The 12,692-nt window shown below is 37.0% G+C and overlaps 1 protein-coding gene across 51 annotated transcripts in view; it reads right to left on the bottom strand.

Annotated features, from left to right (window-relative positions):
• The window catches only part of bltp1 (bridge-like lipid transfer protein family member 1), a 202,041-nt gene extending 194,938 nt beyond the window's left edge, over positions 1 to 7,103 (bottom strand). For all 51 annotated transcript variants that reach the window (XM_087278190.1, XM_087278191.1, XM_087278195.1 and 48 more), the window contains exon 1: positions 6,989 to 7,103. The gene's annotated coding sequence lies outside the window, so the exon portion shown is untranslated. The remainder of the gene's footprint in view (positions 1 to 6,988) is intronic.
• Between the last annotated feature and the right edge of the window lie 5,589 nt (positions 7,104 to 12,692).

The raw sequence follows: 12,692 nt of genomic DNA, 5'->3' as shown, positions 1-12,692 counted from the left end.
ATGAATAGTCAGTGATCTGTGTCGTTATAATGGCTTTATAACGACAGCTGGTTGAGGAGACGAGAGTTCGGTTGGAGTTCACTGTAGTGCATACGTTTTCATTGTTTTCACTGCAAAATCCTCACCACATGCGCAGATTTAGGAGATATTTATCCAGAATGCATCTTTGCACCTAAAAACGCCAAACACAGCACTCAGGAATAGATTAAAACAGTTGTTATTTGAACTTGCTGAAATAAAAAGCCTGCAATGCTAGCCCCGCCTTTGTGCTCTTCTTATTGGCCCACTGATCTAAATGAATGTGAATGATTGGTTAATATCAGCTGTCAATCGCTCAGTCAATGCCTTCTGCCTTCAGATGACAGGAGCTACGTGAAAATGTGAAGCGCTGAAGATGAGAGAATGAAAATAACACTGACAGATTTACCCACAGTTACCCATAATGGCACAACTTATTAGTGACCATGTGCTAAAAGTTAATCTACCATTTACACTTTTCCAAGAGTGGATAAAAGACTTCCAGTGTTTCAAGTCCGCTATGAAAATGACTAAAGCCTTTGCGTTTGCCAATGAATCTACACATTTTAAGCGCGAGAGGTACTGTATAATCCTTCATTTAATCCATTTTAAAATTTAACACAGCTCATGAAAAGACCGTTATTGCTATTAAGATGACATGCAAATAATAAGTTATATATCAATATAAATGTGGGGCGGGGCGATGGATCGCGATGCCGGCTCAGCATCGTTAAGTTTGTCGGCCATCGGCGATGAACGTTGGCATCGTCTATCGGCAAAACCCTAATGAGGGCAAATTAAAAAAATTAATTCAAAACATAATTGTTCATTAATCATATTTTAGCTAAAAATGTTAAATTAATCGAGATTTTGATTGTAGGCTAAATCACCCAGCCATATTTTACAATACATCTTCTAAAGGATATGTAAATCAAATCATGAGGCAAAAGATTCCCGCTTGTCTGGTGGACCTTCTCTAGGTTTTTATTTTGTTTTTGACTTGCAGCTTTGTCATGGTTATGTTTACCTCTACTAAACCAAGGTTTCAGCTAAACAGTATTCGCTCAGACTTGCATTCGTTTAGATGGATGTGAATGTCTGCTACAATTGAACAGATTCCTGCAGAATTCCTCAGATCAGTTATAACATGTTCAGCTTGAAACGAATACCCAGACAAACACACTGCAGAAGAGCTCATAGAAACAGCACTGAAACACATCAGGTATTGCATTTGCATTTCCGGCGTTATTATTAGCTGGTCAAATGCTGCATACTGTAGCTACTTTTGTTTGTCTGTTCACAACAAATATGATTTTGACTCAATATTTACGCCCATGCATTTCACTTATTAAGAAGGATAATGGACAGTAAACTAATCAGGATCCTGCTGGGAAGCAGCTACACAGTAAATACTGTTGTGGTCATAAGAATATTGTCCACACACTTTGCAGAATCTACAATTAGGGCTGTGTGATTAATCGAAATCCAATCGCAATCATAATTTGAAACATTGAGATTAGTTAAATCGCAAGAGACTGTGATATGAACTATATATGCATTATTTAATTTCCGTTGTCCAGAGCAAATGTGTGACTGCCGTCTGTGTGTGACAGTCTTACAAGCCATTGGGTGCTTTTACACCTGTGAATCGATTCAGTTGTTCCGAAACAGGGATTAAAATTGTTACATTGTTGCTCTTTATTCTTGGTGCAGTTCGCTTTTACACGAACAGACCAAAAAAGATAAAACAAGTCACGTGTAAGTAAACTCTCCTCACAATGGTCATTGATAGGGATGTAACGGTATCAGAATTTCACGGTTCGGTAATACCTCGGTATGAATGTCACGGTACGGTATTTATTGAATCATTTACAGGAAAAAACAAAACTTATGAAAATACTCCAAAAAAGTGCCAAAAGTGTCAATGACATACAAATTAGTCATCTATCTGTAAGATTTGAAACAGGAACTTCAATTTTTATAACAAAAAAATATTAAACCATGTAAAAAAAATAAAGTTTCAATTTAGTATTGTTGAAAACTCATCACATTCAACATTTAATCACTCACTCACTTAGATAGAGATGGGTTTAAAGGAAAATTATCATATAAATATAATCTGGTAAAAGCTGGTATCTCTGGGTATTTACAATGTCCCCTGCAACAGAAAAAACCCTCTCATTTGGGACTGAGGTTTCTGGGACAAGAGAGATATGACTTGGCATAGGTTGACAGCAGTGGGTAACGTTGTGCATTGTCTTTCCCCCACTTGAGAGGACAAACCATGAGTGAGATAGAGGTCTCATGTCTGCATCAATCTGAACAGTGTGCTGACAACACCGCTATTCAGTACGCGCGCGGCGACAACACCCGCTTTAGAGTTTTCCAGCTCTTTTTCATCCCGCTTCTAGCAGCACACTCCATTTCCGCATTACTGGATCTGTAGCGACAACAGACCGCAAGGGATGATGGTCAAGCATGGGCTGATGGGAATTGTAGTTTTCGCTACCTCCCGTTCGCTTCATTCGCCTGAGCAAATTTTCTCAGAAGACCTATAGTTTTACCGAGTCATTCGACTACGGTAATATCGAAAAAAATTTGAGTTTCAGGGTTTATTTTGCTGAGTCCCGCTCAGCTGTCAGGGTGTGGTGGCGGTTTGGTGGTGTTTGACAAGGTGTGCGCGACGTGTCTGAAGAGCGACCAGGGATGCAGTGGGGAGGGGTAAGACGGGTGCGCAACGTATTTTGAGGACCGGGAGGGAAACGCGCGATTTCCGGGAGATTATCACTAGTTTGCAGCCATCCGGGAGTCTCTGTGCATTTGCGGGAGACTCCCGGAACTTCCGGGAGACTTGGGATGTCTGTTGAATGACCTCCCGCTCTACTCATAATTCTCTCTTCATATTGACCTTATTCTAAAATGCGGAAGTGCGCCTGTTTTCGCGATTGTCTTAGAACTTCCGATTCAGTCGCCTATGGGAGAAATGACTAGGAATAATAAACGGCAGAAAATGGCCAAACTACTTGCTCAACAAACAAATGTTTGCATGACTACACAGACCAAGTAGCATATTATAATAAGAAAATATTAAATTGCAACATCAAGCAGCGTAACGAGCAGTTGTTAATGTCAAAAAATGAATGGAAGTAAATGTGACCGGAAGTCGCGAGACAAAAAGATTCAAATGGCAGCGCCCGCTCGACAGCTGAGAATAAGGTGAATAGCTGTATGCCTATTACATATCCATAAAACAGTCACATAACCGGGCTCAGATCGTTTGCTTTCTCACTACAATCGATCCGCTCCAGAGTTCGTTTCAATCGAGCCGAGACCACCTCATTCAAGCGATCTCAGAGCGATTGTTTTGGCGTGGATCCGAGCGTGATTGTTGGTTTCACATATGCCAAACAAACCGCACTAACTGGGCAAACGAGACAGATTCCGATACAAAAGTCTAGGTGGGAAAGCACCCTCAGTGAGCACATTTTTGTTCAGCCCAATCAGAATTGAGCAACCGAACTATGTGGAACGCCCACAATAAAAAAAGAAAACAAACTGGAAAGCGCTGCCAAGTGGGATAATGGCATCTGCTGCTTCAGAAGCATTAAAAAACGAATTAGTATGAAAGAAAAAAAAAAAAAAAAAATCTACAATACAATAATTATTTCATCAAAATAAGAAAGAATATGAAAACAGCAACGCTGTCCTCAATACGCCGTTTCACATAACTGATGTTTACATGTATACCAAACAAGAAAAAATAACTTCCTTTCTTTCATTCATTCATTGTCCAATAAAATAGGTTTAATGCACATTCACTTTTGCTGAATTTTCTCCTGAAAAGTCTTGAATTTCCTAAATGGTGATCTTGTATATATGACTGATCCCAAAGATTACTAAAATAAAATGTATTTTTGTTCCAACGTCAGCATTTATTTCATGCAATTTATTCAAGCCCTGATCCCCTTCTGATTGAAATTAACTATTCAATTAAATGACCAAATGTTCAAATGTTTACATAAGCTTGGTTCTTAATACCGTGATAACAGTGCTTATATGAAAAATGAGCAATTCCAGTAATATGTAGTTGACATTAGCAGTAAAAACTTAAAACATAAATGCACAGAAAAAAAATCTGTTCATGTTATATTGAAATATCTGTTAATATTTTCCAAAACATCAAACCACAGAGTTATGGGATCAGAAAAAAAAATCAATCTGTAAACATTTTTTTTATTCTAAATGAGGAAAATACACATCATATGCATTATGGATGTGACCAAAAAAGTATTCGCGTTTACAGTATCCAATAGGGCTTCACGATATTGGAAAAGTTTGACATTGTGATATTTTTCTTTCTCTGCGATATATATTGCGATATAAACACATTCTGTAGGGGAGTGAAATTTAAACATATATTATGTCATTTATTATACATACAATAAACAAACTACAGTCATAAACACAATGGAGCAAATATTAAAGAGAAACAAACCATGGCTTATGGTTTTCTGGAGAGAGTATTAGTATTCAGGTACAGTAACAGAATTATCAAATGTAAAATAACAATGCATCGTATTCATCACATATATAATTCAATAAAATTAATCTTTATAAAACTTCTTTATGCTGTATTAAAATGCTTTAAACTCTCTTAAAATGCTCACAGGCCTTAAAAACACATGCAGATGATAAACTTTCACTCTATTATGGTTGAATTCTGCAGTCTCTGCAAATCTCATGTGTTTTGGCCTGTGGTTTCTGATCAACTATAATCCCAACTCAACATTGCATATCTTGCGATGTGACAATTGCAAACACACACATTGCGTTATCGATGTAAAACCGGTATATTGTGCACCTCTAGTATACAACATACATTATATAAATTCTTTGAATTAAACTGCACAAGCCAAAGGAAATAATGCTAATCAAAAGGATTAGAGTTAGCTCCCTATAGAGCAAAAATGACTGATCTTATTTTATTTGACATTTTTGCATTTATGAGGAAAAAGCTTTGTTATGGATGTGAGATCTCTCCGTTATGGATGTGACAGATGTGTAATTGCCACGTGTGTGATTTTGGTAAATCAAATATAACTTTTTGAAAACGATGACAGAGACATTTTTGGTTATGTTTTTAGTACTATAAAATACAAGCCTAAAAAAAACCTAGAAAGGATTTCACTATATATTTTTTTTTTATGTCAAGGGGTTGAATTGCAAATGCTAAGTTGTAATAGTAGTGGTTTCTCATTTCAAAGTAGAATATTTTCACCCCCATGTCTTATAACCAAATCACAATCTGGTTCAAGGGGCAATAGGGTAGGGTATAAGCCAATAGACAAAGGGCCTTCAAAACAAAACTTGTTGTTGGACCTTAATAACGAGCACTAAACAACAACTAAAAATAACAAGCTAATTTTTAATTATCCATTTTTATTGTTCAATTTTAGCACTTTGCAGATATTGCTAGGTGTGTGTAAACTTGCACGAAAAGGCCCAACTCCTTCTATGCTCTCAAATAGGAATGCAACGATTAACTGAATATACTATATTAACCACGCTTTAATTAGTTAGGGTTCATTAATCATAAAGGCTTCTCAACCCCGCGTTTCTGCACAGAACAAAACTGCTGCAACTAAACAAAGGTATGCCAACTGTGCGCTAGTTTCAAGTTCTGAGCTTGTACACTAGAGCTCTGTGATTTGGGGAAAATATCTAATTGTGATTTTTTTGATAATAATAGTATAAATTATTACTTTAAATGCCAAAAAAGTAGGACTTATTTTTAAATCCAAAGAGAAATTAACTATTGTTTGTTTTTATTATTAGTTTGTGCTGCATTAATTGGTCATTAAACATATTACACATTAAACTCCTCATATTTAAACTAGTACTGTTTTGAAATGAATTAATGCATATTGCATAATAACCATAATAACCGTGAAACTGTGGTTACTCCTCAGACTATGATCATACAACCAAAATCTATAAATTTGCAGATTTTAACAAAATTCTGCACAGACATAGCCAAATAAATAAATAAATAAAAATCAGTGAGCATATTCTGTCTGGCCACATTTGAGACCTATATTAAAATCGTAAATAAATGAAATAACAAACAAACACAAATCACTTCCAAGTGATGTTTTTAGTTGATGAGAAAAGGAAACCAAGCCTGAAGATCCGCATCTCTGTATTCCCTTACACAAAAGAATACCAAGCCCACAACTAAAAATAATTGGCAGAACATTAACTATTAACGTGACAATCAAAATGAAACTGAAACAGAGATGTCAACAACACCTGTGCAACTCTAGAAACCAGTGTCAACTGAGACCAACTAGTGCCCTAACATCATGACAGGACCACAGCAGCTCACTGTATCATACAGTACAGCAATCATTCTCTATCGAAATATAACACAAAGTATCTGTTGTCCTTTAATAACACCTAAAATACTCGAAATAAAAAAAACTAGAGCTTATACAACACATTCTGCCTCACAAACTGCTTCGAAAAGGTGAGGCATGTTACACAATAATGGAGTTTCTATATGTGACCACAGAACTGTTGTACGTCTACAGCGTACAATTCTCAATAATATGATGTAGTAATAATGAAATTTGATGTAATTCACTCACATTATTAACGAAGCAGATTTGACAACCATCATTAATCATGCGCCACGATGGTTTTAATGAAAAATATGAATACGCATTCGCTCTTGCGTGTGTATTACATGCTTCTACTGTTTGTGAATCGCAAGAGCAGACATCAGTGAACTTTATTAGTCGGGTTAGCGTCATATTTAATACACCGAACAGATGGCTGTGTGTGTATGTCTGTGTAGGAGCTCAGCAGGTGATCCAGGATCAAATCCAGACAATCTCTGTTGTATCGTAGGCCGCAGCCCGTGATCGCACACGCACACATACGAACTGATTGAAAGACGCAGCGTACCCACCTCGCCTTGCAGAGTGTGGAATTACATTTCACGTTGCCATGATCCTTATAGCTGCTCTCTCTCCTACACCTCTCAGGCGACAGCACCCATTTCTCAAACTGCCGATTTCTTTTCCGGAGTATTTACATGGCCAATGCTTGTGCTTCCTGTTTTGCGGCCGTGCGTCAGGTTTAGCCAATCGCAGAACTGTTTTGGATGAGAGAACCAATCAGAGGATGAGGTTGTAGACTCTTGGCGTGAGTGACAGGGAATGCGACCAATGAAATTTACGGTAATTGTGTCAGGTTGAACGCAAGTCAGTGGATCGATGAACTGTCAAGGAGGGAGAAAGAAAAGGTTGAAAAGTGATACAGTACATTTAGAGAAAATTAAGAAAATGGCGTTCGTTTGTTTCCTCCTGTTTATTATAATATGTCTTATATTTTTATGTTAAATATTCATTTATAAGTTATGTTTATTTGTAGCACGCAGCATTCAAAAAACTGAGATTACTATTCACTTTTTTATAAAATGTTTTATTTCATTATTTAAAAAAAGCACAACGATTATTAATAAGGATTATTATAACTATTGTTATGTTTTAATAATACATTTAGGACCACACTGTGGCTCAGCACTGTCGCCTAACAGCAAGAAGGTTGCTGGTTCCAGCCTCGGCTGGGTCAGTTGGCATTTCTGTGTGGAGTTTGCATGTTCTCCCGGTGTTCGCGTGGGTTTCCTCCAGGTGCTCTAGTTTCACCCACTGTCCAAAGATATGTGCTATTGGTGAATTGAATAAACTAAATTGGTCGTAGTGTATAAATGTGTTTGAATAAGTGTGTATAGGTGATTCCCAGTACTGGGTTGAATGCTGGAAGGGCATTCCGCTATGCAAAACATATGCTGGATAAGTTGGCGGGTCATTCCGCTGTGGCAACCCCTTATAAATAAAGGGACTAAGCCAAAAGAAAATTAATAAATAAATGATAATACATTTGGTTCATAAAATAAGTAAAAACAAAAGCAAACAAATAAATAAAAATGCATTTGATATAACATAATTAAATATTAAATAATTAGTAAAAAAAATACACTAAATATTCCTATAAAGAATTGTTCTAGAATGTAAATAAAATAAAAATTTGATGAATTTTTGTATTTTTGTATTTGTATTAGATTAAAATGAATGTGTAAATAACAGGGTTTCTGCAAGTTTCATCGAGACAAATTTAAGACTTTTTAAGACTGTTATGAATGAAATTTTTGACTTATGCAGGGTTAAACACTAATGATTTTTTCTAATGCTTGCCACAAAAAAATTCTAAATGTAATTATTTCTGAGCGACATACTTGAATGTGTCAAAATAAGAAAACTCTAGTTGTATACATTGTTTTCAACTTAATATGTATTCTTTTTTTAAATGACAAGTTTAACATTGCTTAAAATATATTTTTTTGTGGAAGCAATTACATAAATAGTCACAAATATATATTTGTTGCAGGCGAAGCAGTGGCGCAGTTGGTAGTGCTGTCGCCTCCCAGCAAGAAGGTTGCTGGTTAGAGCCTCGGCTGGATCAGTTGGTGTTTCTGTGTGGAGTTTGCATGTTCTCCCTGTGTCCGCGTGGGTTTCCTCTGGGTGCTCTGGTTTCCCCCACAGTCAAAAGACATGCGATACAGGTGAATTGGGTAAGCTAAAGTGTTTGTAGTATATGAATGTTAATGAGTGTGTGTGTGGATGTTTTCCAGTGATGGGTTGCAGCTGCAAGGGCATCCGCTGCCGGTTTATTCAGCTGTGGTGACCCCAGATTAATAAAGGGACTAAGCCGAAAAGAAAATGAATGAATGAATGAACATATTTGTTAGTTTTTGGTCCAAATAGATTGAGTATAAACTCCATTCAACCTAAAGCATTTGTTCTAAAACATTAAGTTTCATTTCTTTTTATAAATATTATGACCACTCGCCATTACTTCTGTAAACAGTTTTTCTATGAATGGAAAATAACGTAAAGGGATAAATTGCTCTGTTATTATCATGAGGAACTGTTTATTGTTCATAATTTTCATGGACAGAATTTCAAAGAACAGCCTTGGGCTGGAGAGGATCTGGTTTGGGGACCACAGGATCTGATCACTGTTATTCGCAGACAATTTTGTTCTGTTGGCTTCATCAAACATGGACTTTCAGTATGCACTGAGGCGGTTTGCTGCCGAGTGTGACGTGGCTGGAATGAGAATCAGCACCTCCAAATCCGAGGCCATAACTCTCCACCAGAAAAAGGTGGTTTGCCATCTCCAGTTTGGAGGAAAGTCCTTAAGTCTTTACCCCAGGTGGAGGAGTTCAAGTATGTTAGGGTTTTGTTCAGGAGTGAGGGAAGGATGGAACGTGAGATTGACAGGCGAATTGGTGCAGCGGCAGTAGTAATGCGGTCAATGTACCGGTCCGTTGTAGTAAAGAAGGAGCTGAGCCAAAAGGCAAAGCTCTTGATTGACCGTTCAATCTACATTCCTACTCTCACCTTTGGTCAAGAGCTTTGGGTCATGACTGAAAGGAAAAGATCTCGGACACAGACGGCCAAAATGAGTTTCCTTCGCAGGGTGGCAAGATGCACCCTGACCGCTCTGTCATCCGGGAGGAGCTCAGAGAAGAACTGTTGCTTCTCCACATTGACGGAAGTCTGCTGAGGTGGCTCGGGCATCTGTTTCGGATGCCTCCTGGATGCCTACCTAGGGCGGTGTTCTAGGCATGTCCCACTGGAAGGATGCCACAGGGAAGACCCAGGACACGCTGGAGGGACTAAGTCTCTTGATTGGCCTGATAACGCCACTGCATCCCCCCCCGGAGGAGCTGGAGAAAGTGTCTGGGGAGAGGAAGTCTGGGGTTTTGTCTTTAGACTGCTGCCCCCACGACCCGGTCCCGAAAAAAGCAGTTGAAAATGAATGCATGAGTGAATGTAACTCTCATTGTTTTTAGTTTTCTTTTCCTGATTGTATTAAGATGGACTGTTGGTCAGCCCGATTGGGTAGCTCTACTTGGAAAGAGCAAAATTAAGACCTGTTTAAAATGATTTAAACACAATATTTCAGTGAATTTAAGACTTTTTAAGGCCCAAAATTTAAGGCCTAAAACTTAGTTTTTGAAATTAATTTTTTTTTTTAAAGACATTTAATACATAAATACAGTATTATACATATAAAAAAGAACATTATATTTCTAAGATTGCTTACAAATACTATATGAAGAACCATGTGAAGTTTTAATCAAATAATAAACCCAATATACACATCAGTTTTATGCTTCTTTTGGAAAAGAAAAAAGCTCAGTTTCACAAACAAAAGGCACACTTTATTTAGACAACACATTTGCATTTGGAAAAGTACCAATATACATAACACAGTTTAAAGTAAGCCCCATATTATGATTTCATAAACATTCCAAAATATTCAGAATCACATTTATGTCAACACATTAGACATTTGGAGTTGACATTAACCTCCACTGCCTGTTTGATTTAAAGCATACTGAAGTTATGTAACACTTGTGTGTGAACACTTTAAAATGAAAGCAAGATTACTATGGGGCTTTTCCTGTTATTTGCTGACTTCCTTTAACATTGGACACCAGAGATTTGTCCTTATTTAAATATACTGAGTTAAGTTGCACTTTGCTTTTCCCACAATCCCACCAGCTTTCTTATGTTCGCGCCCCAAGCCAGACACACACTAAAAAGTATAAGACATCTAATTAACTGCTAATTTAGTTTATTCAAGTCCACTTAAAGAACAAAGAAAAGTCTGGCAGCCACAGATGGGCTTCTGTGAAATAACAGACCTGCCATGTGAATTCAGTCAGACGATCACAGACAAATGGGAAACGTTATTACAAAGGAAAGGTTACTTCAATTAAAGCGCACTATAAATAACTGTATTGTGTTTTAATTTAAAACTGAAGGACCGTTAAAGGGCTTGTTCAAGCAAAAATAAAAAAATCTGCCCTCATTTACTTACTCTACACTCCAAAAATCAGTTGAATCAACACAATTCTTGAGGTTTTTCAGACAACTTAATTGTTGTAAGTTCAATCCACTTAAATTTGCGAAAAACATTTAAATCAACATAGGGGCATCACAATGGTGCAATGGGTAGCACGATCGCATTACAGCAAGAAGATTGCTGGTTCAAGACTCAGCTGGGTCAGTTGGCATTTCTGTGTGGAGTTTGCATGTTCTCCCCGTAATCACGTGGGTTTCCTCCGGGTGCTCCGGTTTCCCCCACAAGTTTAAAGACATGCGGTACAGGTGAATTGGGTAAGCTAAATTGACCGTAGTGTATGTGTGTGAATGAGTGCGTATGGATTTTCCCTGTGATGGGTTGCAGCTGGAAGGGCATGCGCAGCATAAAACATATGCTGAATAAGTTGATGGTTGATTCTGCTGTGAAGACCCCAGATTGATAAAGACACTAAGCCGAAAAGAACCTAGTCTACTAAAAACTAAAGCCAACTTAATCAATTTGAGTCGGGACAACATGAAGCAATTGTGTGGAATTTCTTTTTTTTTTTTTACAGTGCACACTTGTTCAAAATGTTAACGTGGAACATAAAAGAAGATATTTTGAAGAATGTTAACTGGTAGCTATTGACTTTCACAATGTTTTATCTTCTACAGTGGATGTCAATGTCAACCAGTTTCCTTTGTCCCATCATCTTTTGTGTTTAGAAAATAAACCCATAAAGGTTTGTAACCATGTGATGGTGAGTAAACATAACATTTTTGGGGTGAAGTGTCTCCTAAATCCAAGACCAAATGAGATTAAATGGACTTTAGTTTTGATCTTCGCCATGTTACACATTGTCAGTTCATATTACAAGTGAAGGAACATAATGTTAGTTAGCTATTAGTAGGCACACACAGAAATCTGCAGATTTTTCAGACCATACCCGATCACACAGTTTCAGACTTGTTCAGAATCAGACATTATATATATATATCAAGAGTACAGATGCAAAAACCATTTGAAAAGTTGAAATATGCCATTTGAAGTTTTCTTCTAAAATCCTATTTCTTGATTGAGTAATTTTACTTTTATGGCTTTTACTTTTTACTTTAATTTTACAATTTTACCATGAAATAACTGAACACAAACATAAGCAGAGAAAAATTCTCATTGTAGAAGATAATTCTAGATGGCATTTAGAGGTTTGTTCTAATGATTTTTAACACATCTATAGTTATGCGGTGGTCTTCACACAAAAACAGCAACGCGTGCAGCATAACATCACTTTGTTGCAGAGATGCTATTGGTTAAATGTGGGCAAAGCAGAACATAGAAACACGAAAAGAGCGAGTATTTCTGCAGTGTGGAGGTATTATAAAGTTGATGACGACAGCATTGTCATAACAAACTGTCAGATATGTAAACTTGGGATTTTCTGTCGAGTATTTTAAGTTGAGGTGCTATTTGTTTTTATATTAGATTTTTTTTATATTTACTATTTTTTATTACTTGTCTGCTCAAGCTACCTCACAGAAGTGCTCTGTTTATTAACAGATTTGTTGAACTAAAATAAGGTTAATAAAAAAAAAAAGGACCATCTTGAATCTGTTTCTTAACTCTTTATTCTTTTTTTAATGTATTATATCGGTATTTGATTGGGTATCGGTAGATACTCTAGTATCGGGTACTCGATACTGATCGAGAGATCTGTCATTTATTTACTTGTGTAA

Source organism: Danio rerio, chromosome 13 (assembly GCF_052040795.2).
Source record: "Danio rerio strain M-AB ecotype USA chromosome 13, GRCz13ab, whole genome shotgun sequence".
Lineage (NCBI taxonomy): Eukaryota > Metazoa > Chordata > Actinopteri > Cypriniformes > Danionidae > Danio > Danio rerio.
The sequence above is the reverse complement of the archived record's forward strand: the minus strand, read 5'-3'. Positions and strand labels throughout refer to the sequence as shown.